Here is a 12,096-nt window from a genome sequence, read left to right on the forward strand (position 1 = left end):
CATGTACTTCCAAGAAAAGCAGTCTTGGAATTATGCTCAGTCTCTTCTTGTTTTAAAAGCTCTTCTGCAATAAGTATGGGCCTTGAGTCTTCACCAAGGCCTACCAGGTTTCTTTCATGAGCGCCAAGTTACTCATGCTTGTTCAAGGGCTCTTGCTTGACCCTGATTTTGTGAGGTTGATGCCGCTGCCATGTGCGGTGGCCCTTTGCTTGTTTTGTAGCCTAGTCATAGCGCATTGAGAGAGACTGCTCGAATGAAACCATCGCTAACACTCAGCAAGTTAAGGTTGGTGCTGGGATTAGCTTCATGAGCCTTTCCAGTTGATCTTGGTCTCAACGGACAGTCTCTATAAAGGAGATCGATACCGCACCCTACACACAATGGAGCTGGGGCAAGAGCACCTACAGAGGCACTCACCATACCCTTCCTGCTAGGACACTCAGCAACTCGGTGAGGTCCACAATCGTACCACTGTATGGGTGGTCTTTTAATTGTCCGATTCGTGTCCCTAGCCCACGGTATTAGGGTTTCTAAGTACAAAGGGTACATTTGATCACCCTCCATGACATAGTGACTTAGGATTTGTGAGGGCAGGCTTGTTGGCTCTTGGGTTTCATAAGTGGTCCCATCCTCAAAGAGTTCCATTAGGGTTATCTAACAAACTAGTGTGACTCTGGGTAATGGGAGCTGAGGTGAAAGAATTAGGGGTGGCAAGGGCATTTCTAGTACCCTAATGATTCCTCTTTGGGGCCACTTCTTGGCTAGGTTAAGGTGCGTTATGATGCGCTGAAGCTGGCAAGGCCAGTGGTTGCCTAGGGTTGGTGGGCGGTGCTTGAGGCAAAGCTCGAGCTAGAGCAACCTTGTAAAAGGCCAGTGGTTGCCTAGGGTTGGTGGGCGGTGCTTGAGGCAAAGCTCGAGCTAGAGCAACCTTGTAATGATAGCAGTTGGAGATTTTGTGATTTCCTCACTTTACACAATGTTTACAATAGAGGCTTGGAGAGGGCCTCAGATGAGGACACTCGATGCCAGTATGGTTTTCTCGATAGGTCGGGCACCATACGAGTTCCCTTCTAGGATAAAGATGTGGATGGCCCCCTTGATCCTAGCCTTGGTTGATCCTCCATTGTTGGGTCATATGTTGGATTAAGGTAGCCGCCAATTTCTCTACACTTTGTCCAGACGTAAACTCTTTACCCTTTTCATTAGGCCTTGTGCTGGTGGTCTTGAAGGAGGCTTTTGATGCACCTTCATGGAGTTGTCGGGAATGTGTTCCCTTGAAGTTGTCCTCAAACTTCAAAGCACTCTTGTAGCATCGTTCAAAGGAGGTATGGTCTAAGGCAAACAAGGAGTTATGCATGGGAATATCATCGAGTCCCTCCAAAAATCTCCTAATTAATCTCTCATCAGAGAACTTATCTCCAACACTGCAGCGTGAGTGGAGATATATGACTCTATTAATGTAATCCCTGATGGTTTCACCCTCATTTTGTTTGACATTATTCAGCTGTTCGACGAGGCTCCATCAGGTACCTTGATGAGAATACCCCACTTTGAAAGCTTCTTTTAAGGCTTCAAAGTAATCTTTATCTTCCGACTTCAAAGATCTGAACCATTGGCCAGCTTTGCTATCCAAGGTAAGGCCAAAAGCACTTATCTTAGTCCGATTATCTATGTGGCCAAATGCATCACAAATCTAATTAAACATCTCCAGGTGATTAATGGGGTCACCTATACCATCAAACTTTGTGATCAACTTAGAGATGTTTGCTGGTTTGATTCATTCCTAGCAGGTGCAGGGGGATTGATGCCGACGACTAGCCCCTCCCTATTTCCATGGCGAATCTTAACATTTCACGTGTCAACCTTGTCATGGCAGGAGCTGGCAAGCAACCTCCACCAGGTTGCTTCATGCGGGGCTTTATTTGGTTGTGGATGATAGATAGGATAGGTTTTGGTTGCAAGAGGCAAGGAGGGAGAATAGATGTCTGCTTGTTTACCTGAAGCACGGCAAGGGTGGATTGCACCAAGAAAAGCTATGGAAGCTTGTAATTGTATTAGTGAAAAAGTATCATGATTATGGAATGATTAGTGAATGCCAATATTGGCTTATATAGTAGACATTGGGTTCACACTACATTAATATGTGTCCATGCCCATGCCCATGCCCAAGCCAAAGTGAAAAAGTATCATGATTGAAGACATAATCCCCTTCTTTGAACTCCAATGGTCTTCGATGTGCATCTTCAAAGTGCTTCATCTTCTCTTGAGACTTCTTGATGTTCTCCTTGCATGTTTGCAAAAGAACTTGCATTCTTTCCACCTCATCCTTTGCATTGGGATTCACATCATCATTCTTGAATGCCACAATTACACCTTGTAACCATACATAGCCTCAAAAGGTGACATTCCAATACTCACATGGTATGTGCTATTGTAGGCAAACTCTGCCAAATGCAACCATTCGTCCCATGCATGTTGTGTCTCAGTATCATTTCCACACTCTACACTATAATTTTTCATACACTTTATAGGTTTCCTTCATTATTAGTGATTTAGTAGCATAACCATATTGGTTGCATTCAATGGGTAATTGGAATATTTGCATTCTGTGTTAAAGATTAATTATTTACAAGCTGTGAAATGGTAGGGAATGATGTATTTGGGATTCTTTCCGCTACTGAGGATAAGCTTGACAGGACTAACTACCCTTTGTGGTCATATACAATGCATCATGTATTAGTTGCCAAAGAGCTTTGGAATATCATCATTAACATTGAGGCATGCCTTATCTCACCCACACCAGGATAGTTAGGTACTTTGGATGGTGACACTAGTTTAAAGATAATTGTGGTATCTGCCTCCGCACCTCCCATAGTAGAACAAGCCATGTGGGATGGCGGGGATGTGCACATGCACATGCATTAGTAGCACTTTCAATAAAAAGGAGCATTATTCCTCATATTCATTCATGTAAAACTGTAAAACATGATTGGGATGCGCTTGCTACACGTTACCAAGTGCATAATGAGACACAAGTGGCTTACTTGTGCGAGAAGTTATAGTTTAACCAAGTGCTAAAAAGAAGATGTCAATGAACTATGCACAGGACGATTGGGTACACTATAGTTATGTCCATGATGTATACATGTTAGTGACAAATCAACATACGTAGTAGTTTGCTAGTGGTGATAGCAAGCACATTATTTCTCAATGTGATTTATTTTCATCCCTTGAGTCTGCTCCTAAAGGAGGCACAATCACATGTATGCCCGCTTTGACACTTGAATTTTGGTAGTTTGTTGCTACTTAAAAGGTAAGAGATGGTTTCAGGGTTGCCAAAGCTTGAGGCCCTTACCAAACATGCATGTGGGATGCATTTTGGGTAAAATGCAATGAGAATCATTCCTGAAAGATGGAGTAGTAAGGGTTGCCCTAAAATTATAGCTTATAAAAAGTGATGTATATGGTCCTATGAGGATACCATCAATCGGGAGATATCTCTACTTTGTGATTTTTATTGATGACTACTCCAAGCACACCTGGGTGTATCTGTAAGGCAAAGTCAAGGGTTTTTACATGCATTAAACACTTTGTTTGTATGGCTGAAACATGTGTGCATGTAAAGTTGGCACCCTTTGTATAGATCGAAGGGGGGAGTATATGTCAAAGATAATGAAGAGAAATCCACTTATGTTAACCACTCTGGTTAACATGACCTTTCACGTGGCCACATTACCCTTGTAATCCATCTTTTTTGTAACCGCGCGCTAAGCGCCAATTGTAAATGAGACAAGGGATGACCGAGCTTACGACTTATATAATGCCAGTCATAAGGAATTGATGTACATAGCGCTAGTTAAACTAGGAAGACTAGTTTTGGGCCCCCATGTAATTGGGCGGCCGGCCATTGTAAAAAGTGAGCTCATGTATATAAGACATTTTATGGAATATGAAAAGGGACAATCCCATTTGTCTCAATTGAGTCTTGCATTCTCTCCCTCTCACTCTCTCTTGAGCTTACGGTAGTTTGTGATGGAATATGAAAAGGGACAATCCCATTTGTCTCAATTGAGTCTTGCATTCTCTCCCTCTCACGCTCTTGAGCTTATGGTAGTTTGCTTGCTTGTGATGCTTGCATGCTTGTGATTGTTGGTGTATGTGAATAGGAATGATGTTGCTCTCCCTTCTCTCCTTCTCTCCCTTCCCATTGCTCTCCACCTTGTCTTGTTTGCATATGATTGGCATGAGGTAGAGGTAGAGCTCTCCATAGCTCCTCCCCTCTTGCTCCTACCTAGCTTACTTGGATCTATCTTTGGGTGACGCAAAGAGAGTGTAGAGTGAGCCCCAACAAGCGGCCTCACATTGAGGAGTTAACCCTCATAGGGTTGGCCACATGCAAATAACCAGATATACGACCCTTGTAAGCACTCTCTTATTCTTCTTTCTTGTGTTTGTGAGGTAGCATGTTAAACCACTAACATTGCGCCAATTGTAAATGAGACAAGGGATGACCGAGCTTACGACTTGCGTAATGCCGGTCATAAGGAATTGATGTACATAGAGCTAGTTAAACTAGGAAGACTGGTTTTAGGCCCCTATTTGTAATTGGGTAGTCGGTTGTAAAAAGTGAGCTCATGTATATAAGACATTTTATGGAATATAAAAAGGGACAACCCCATTTGTCTCAATTGAGAGCCTTCTCTCCCTCTCACTCTCTCTTGAGCGTATGGTAGTTCCCTTGCTTATGATGCTTGCATGCTTGTGATTATTGGTGTGTGTGAATAGGAACGGTGTTGTGTATGGTAGTTCGCTTGTGATTATTGGTGTATGTGAATAGGAACGGTGTTGCTCTCCCTTCTCTCCTTCTCTCCCTTCTCATTGCTCTCCACCTTGTCTTGTCTGCATACGATTGGCATGAGATAGAGGTAGAGCTCTCCATAGCTCCTTCCCTCTTACTCCTATACCTAGCTTACTTTGATCTCTCTCTGGGTGACATAAAGAGCATGTAAAGTGAGCCCCTAGCGGCCTCACATTACCGAGTTAACCCTCATAGGGTTAGCCAAGTGCAAATCACCGGATTCGACCCTTGCAAACACTCTCTTCTTCTTTTCTCTTGTGTTTGTGAGGTAGCATGTTAAACCATTAACAACTTCCTTTGAGGAAGTATAGGAAAACAATCATTGGATGCATGCAGGATGAGCACGACCCAATCCTCAAAAATAACACTTGGTACTTAGAAGATTTAGCTTATGGTAAAAAGACCATTGGTACAAAATGGGTTTTAAGCTTAAGCGTAAAGTTGAAAGTAACATTGATCGCTACAAGGCAAGGCTTGTTAAAAAGGGTTATGCTCAAGAGAAAGGCATAGATTGTTGGAATTAGGATTGCAGGAAAGCACACAAAGCTTGGAGAAGAAGAAGCAAGAATGCACACAACACAAAGTGTATTAGATTGTGTCAATGTACAAAAGATTAGTTAGCCCTAAAATGATGGGCGTATATACAAGCCGGGGGAAAAAACCTCCTAAAGAGGGAAAAAGTGCCCCGGTGGTCCTAAGTGTGTTCACACACATCACTACCTATATATATGGCAACAAATCCCCCCTGGGAGTGATGGTGTGAACGAGAGCTGGCACTCATGTATAGGGGAGTGCCATGCCCGAAGTAGATCAATCCACAAAGGGGAGCAAGCCCAAAGCTTTGCGGAAAGCTTCGAACTTCTCACGAGGAAGCGCCTTTGTGAAAAGATCGGCGAGGTTGTCCTGTGTTGGCACATAGGCCAAGCTGATCTCTCCTGCTGAGAGTCTCTCCCTGACATAGTGATAATGCACCTCAATGTGCTTTGTGCGAGCATGAAAAACTGGGTTTCTCGCAACTGCCAATGCGCTCTGACTGTCAGTGAAGATAGAGGTGGCAGACTCCTGTCCAACACCCAAGTCAGCCATAAGCCGTCTGAGCCACACACTCAACTGTAGCTTTGAAAGCTGCCCTATACTCAGCTTCACAACTCAAAGTGGCCATAGTAGGTTGCTTCTTGCTCAACCAAGATATGCATGAGCTACCGAGCATAAAACAAAAACCACTTGTGGACACTCTTGTGTCATAGCAACCAGCCCAATCTGAGTCCGAAAAAGCATGCAAATCTGGCGGCAACGATCCCCCCTTGGGATAAAACAACCCAAGATGTATGGTGCCACTCAAGTAGCAAAAGATGCATTTAACTGCCTTCCAATGCTGAGACCCTGGGCTATGCATAAACCTGTTCACCTGTGAGACTGCTCACCTGCTAAGACCCTGGGCTATGCATAAACCTGCTCACCTGTGAGACTGCAAACTGAATGTCCGGCCTTGTAATGCATACATAGATGAGGCAGCCAACAGCTGTCTGATAGAGCGTGACATCAAAGTAATCTCCAGCATCATGAAGACTCAACTTCAAACCCACTGGAGTAGCAATAGGCTTGCAGTCTTCAAGGCCAAATCTCCGCAACAATGTCTCAATATACTTTGTTTGACACAAAGCAATACCTCCATCACACTGCTTAAACTGTATTCCCAAATAATGATGCAAATGCCCCAAATCTGACATCTCAAAAGAGGCATTCAAATCAGCCTTAAAATCAGCAATATGACTCTCATTTGGTCCTGTGAGCAGCATGTCATCGACATAGAGAGCAATGATTAGATGTACATCATCCACATGTTTAACATACAAAGTGCTTTCTGTTGGACTATTCTGAAAACCATGTGCAGTCAAATATGCATGTATCTTTTCATACCAAGCTCGTGGAGCTTGCTTTAAACCATATAAAGCCTTTTTCAACCTGCACACTTTGTTTTCCTGCCCTCTTTGAACAAAACCACGAGGCTGCGATACATACACCTCCTCATGCAAATCTCCATTCAAGAATGCAGTCTTTATGTCCAATTGATGTACATTCCAACCATGATGAGCTGCCAATGCACAAATGCTACGAATGGTAGTCATATGACAAGTGGGAGCAAAGGTCTCATCAAAATCAATGCCCTTTTCTTGAGCATAACCCTTTGCAACAAGTCTAGCCTTATAGCGATCAACACTGCCATCTAGCTTTCGTTTCAACTTAAAAACCCACTTACATCCAATGGCCTTTTTACCAATAGGCAAATCACACAAAGACCATGTACCATTCTTCATTATAGCATCATATTCACTTTGTATTGCAGCTAACCAATTTTCTGAATTTTGTGCCTCATCAAATGAAAGAGGTTCTTCCTCTTCACACATACTAGACACAGCCAAAATATAACAATCTAATGTATAAAAGGCATGCTGAAAACCTGAACGAGTACGACTAGCCAGAGGTGCATCAATCTTACTATCACGCAAGGTTTGCACCAGCCATTTAGGCATTACCTCTAGCCTGCTCATTTTCAGCCCTATCCTCATGAATTACATCCTGTAAATCTGCATCAGAAATAGGCTGATCTATGATGTCGTTTGAAATCTGCATAGGCTGAATATTTGCCTCATTAGGACGTACATTTGAATTCCCACTTGTAAAGAGAGGCAACAACGTATCAAATACATCCCGTGAGCTCACACCTGTCTCTTTGGTACATGATAACAAGGGCTGCACAGCATCTTCCACAAAAACAACATCTCGACTAATCAAGATATGCTTTGAGTGCGGATGATACAATCTGTAACCCTTGCTTTCAGCACTGTAACCAACAAAAATGCATTTGACAGCCTTATCATCCAATTTTCTGCGTTGTTCACAGGCACTAAAGTATAGGCCAAGCAACCAAAGACACGCAAGTGACCAATAGAAGGCTTCCTGCCATGCCAAGCTTCGTATGGAGTAATAGACTGCAAGGCCTTAGTGGGACACCTGTTGAGTATATATGCAGCACACATGACAGCCTCAAGCCAAAACACATGTGGCAAAGCTTGGCTCTTGACCATACATCGTGCCATCTCCATAAGTGACCTGTTCTTCCTCTCAGCAACACCATTTTGCTGAGGGGTATACGACACTGTATATTGGTGTTTTATCCCATGACTAGCCAGAAATGCATCAAACTCTTTAGACATGTACTCCCCCCCTCGATCAGAACGGAGGGTGCCCACAATACAATTGGATACATTTTCAACCATAAGCATAAACTGTTTGAAGCACAAAAACACTTCAGACTTTGCCTTCAGTGGATATACCCATGCATGCCTTGAGTAATCATCAATGAAAGTCACGAAGTACAAGTGTTTACCAAATGACGGAGTTTGCATAGGCCCACATACATCACTATGTACAAGCTGCAATTTGCGAGTGGCCCGCACAGAACCATCCTTTGGAAACGCAGAACGCTGCATTTTGCTCAAAATACAGCCTTCACAAACATGTTTCAATGGTGCCTCAAGAGGGGGCAATGAAGCAACCATATCAAATTTCTCTAAACGCAGCAAACTAGCAAAGTTCAGTTGACCAAAACGAGCATGCCATAGTTTTGCATCTGAAACTGCCTTTTCATCAGAAACTGCATTTGCTGAATCTTCCACACTTGTCATAAGAATTGAGCCTATACAGCCCACGAAACAAGGTGCCAGATACAATAATCGTATCACCAGAAGTCAAATCATGAACAGTACATCTGTCATCCACAAATTTGACTACAAGTCCAAGTCTAGCAAGCGCAGAGACAGACAATAGATTCTTCTTTATCCCTGGCACATACAAAGCATCTGAAAGTGTGAAAGCGCTGCCATTTGCAGCAGTAAGCATAATTTTACCAATGCCCTTCACTGGGTAAGAAGCATTATTGGCACATGTGACAGTATTCCCATTAGGGACAGCCTCAAGAGAAGTGAACATATCACGATGCGAGGTAATGTGCTTTGTAGCACCACTGTCAAAATACTATACATGAGAGTCAACAGAAACTGCCAAACATGCATCATGTATAGATGGGTCATATTGGCAATACACGCTAAACACCCATTCTGTATCCTGCACAACATTTGCAGAATCTGCATCATGTATAAATGGGTCATACTGGCAATACACGCTAAACGCCCATTCTGTATCCTGCACAACATTTGCAGAATCTGCATTTGTAGAAGCATCCGCTATTGTGGCTGCATTTGACTCTTTCTTCTTTGTCTCTTTAGCCTTTAGCTTAGGGCAATTCTTAATGACGTGATCATTTGCCTTACAATAGTTGCACCTGGTCTTTTTCTTGCCTTTATCAAGAGCCTTCTCAGACTTATTGTTGCTACCTATGGAAGGAGAAGAAGTTGCAGACCTACTAATAGGAGAAGAAACAGTGGAAGGGGCTGCCTTACCACTTCTTCTCTGCTGCTGGGCAGCAATAAATGCTTGATCAACTGCACGCTGCCTGGCCCTGTTTTGCCTGAACTGCGCTTCTTGCAAGAGCTTGTTGACTAAAGTATCATACTTGACAGCATCAGGTCTGTCCTCAGCAAGAAGTCTCCACGTGGAAGCAAAAGTTTGATATGTCTCTGGTAAAGCATAAAAAACAGTCTGCACAAGAGAATGATCAGGAATAATCTCACCTGTAGAAATCAACTGTTCTCTGAGATCTTTAATCTCAGCAAGAAAAACATTCATGTCATCATCTTCTTGCATAATCTTCAATTCTAGCTCTTTACGCAGGTAAGCGATTTTTGCCTCGTTACGACCTGCATACAAACCAGCTAGAATATCCCAAGCATGTTTTGCTGTTTTAGCTGAACGAATATGTGGGGTGATGTTATGTTTGACAGAAAGTGCAATCAAGGCATGAGCCTGCGCATCTTTACCATCCCAACGAGCTTGTTCAACAGTGGGTAAAACAGCAGCAACAGTAGAGTTGCTAGAACCTGCAACATCCTCAACAGATCCTACATCCACAGAACCTGGACGTACATCCATACCTTGCACAATGTTCCACACTCCTTTTGCAACCAAAACATGCTGCATCATGTATGCCCAAAGTGGATAGTTGCTGTCTCCATCCAATTTGTCATCAGCAGATAACATGCGAAATACATCATTGCTGTTATCAGCAATGATAACATGCGAAATACATCATTGCTGTTATCAGCAATTTATCATCAGCAGATAACATGCGAAATACATCATTGCTGTTATCAGCAATGGCCACTGACTGAAACTGATGCAAAAGCTACCTGTAATGAAGCAAAGACTGAACAGAAAACAACTCGTGCTATGTGGCATGGTCCACAATAGAGTACGTATGCCTGTTATGCAGAAAACTGCACTGTCGAAATTTCTGCAGAAAATGACAAAAACACCTGTGCAGAACTTGAAATGCAAAAAAGGAGCCCGAAACGACCTCAGATGCAAATTCTGAGAATACAGAGTATAGGGACCTGCAAGCGCTCGTGAAAGCTCACCTTAATCGGAGAACGTGAGTCGGAGGGTGCTGGCAGCGTAGCCTTAAGAGCCGATGCCTGCTCTGATACCAATTGTTGGAATTAGGGTTGCAGGAAAGCACACAAAGCTTGGAGAAGAAGAAGCAAGAATGCACACAACACAAAGTGTATTAGATTGTGTCAATGTACAAAAGATTAGTTAGCCCTCGAATGATGGGCGTATATACAAGCCGGGGAAAAAAACCTCCTAAAGAGGGAAAAATGCCCCGGCGGTCCTAAGTGTGTTCACACACATCACTGCCTATATATATGGCAACATAGATTATGATGAAATCTTTGCACCCATGTCTCGTATGACTATGATTAGGCGTATTATTGCATTGGCAGTGCATGATGGTTGTAATGTATGTCAAATATCAAGACTTCATTTTTGAATGGTCATTTGCATGACGAGGTATATGTATCTTGGCCTTATGGTTTTGTTGAGATTGGACATGAGTCTAAAGTATATAGGTTAAGAAAAACTTTATATGGCCTTAAGCAGGCTCCCAGAGCATGGTGTGAGAAGATAAACCCATACTTGGTTGTAAGTGATTTTTACAACAATCTAACTAAGAGTACCCTCTATGTAAAGAGGAGTAAAGATTGTTTTTTGTTATCGTTTTATATGTTCTCACAGGCCCTAATGAGGAGAAGATTTCAGCTTTTAAGGTTGAATTACATATGTCATTTGAGATGATGGATTTGGGCTCATTGCATTATTATTTGAGCATACAGTGTACAAAACATGATGATGGTATTGTGATGTTGCAGTCAAAGTACATACAGAGGCTTCTTACACGGTTTGGTCTCAAGAATATAAGCATGTTACACTAGTAGAGACAAAGACAAGTGCTAGGCTTAGTCTCTAGGATGTAGGTGAACCATTTGATGCATTGCTTTATCGGCACTCATCTATCTATGCAATACAAGGCTAGACATTCAGTTTAGGATCTCCTACATGAGTAGATTTATGCACAATCTCGGAAGTAAGCATTGATAGACTGCCAAGCGAGTACTCAGATACTTAGAGGGCACTTAATCCCTTGGCCTATTCTATGCTAAGGGGGGTGATATTCAACTACATACTTTCAGTGATTCTGATTGGGCTGGATGTTAGAGGGCACTTAGTCCCTTGGCCTATTCTATGCGAAGGGCACCGGTGATATTCAACTGCATTCTTTCAGTGATTCTAATTGGGCTGGATGTTAGAGGTCACTTAGTCCCTTGGCCTATTCTATGCGAAGGGCACCGGTGATATTCAGCTACATTCTTTCAGTGATTCTAATTGGGCTGGATGTTATGATACATAAGTTTCACTAGTGGTTTTTGTGTTCACTTTGGTGATTCATGTATAACATGGCTTAACAAGAAGCATCCCGATAATAGCCACTTTAAGTTGTAAAACTAAGTACAGGGTAGCTTTTACAAACGATTGTGGAGTGTGTATTGCTCAGACACCTTTTGGCAGATCTTGGTGTTGGATAGCAGTTCCCATCTCCATCTCCACTAAGAACCAGAGTGTATTAGCCATTTGTGAGAGTTTTTCATTCACATAAAGCACATTCGGATGCATTATCATTCTGTTAAGGGGAGGTTCATTTGAAGGAGAGGTTAGCTTGGCTTATGTCTCTACACATAACAATGTGATATATATGTTCACGAAAGATCTCTCATAAGAGA

This window comes from Cibotium barometz, chromosome 2, assembly GCF_041138505.1.
Source record: "Cibotium barometz isolate CiBa-2024 chromosome 2, ASM4113850v1, whole genome shotgun sequence".
In the NCBI taxonomy this organism is placed as follows: Eukaryota; Viridiplantae; Streptophyta; class Polypodiopsida; order Cyatheales; family Cibotiaceae; genus Cibotium; species Cibotium barometz.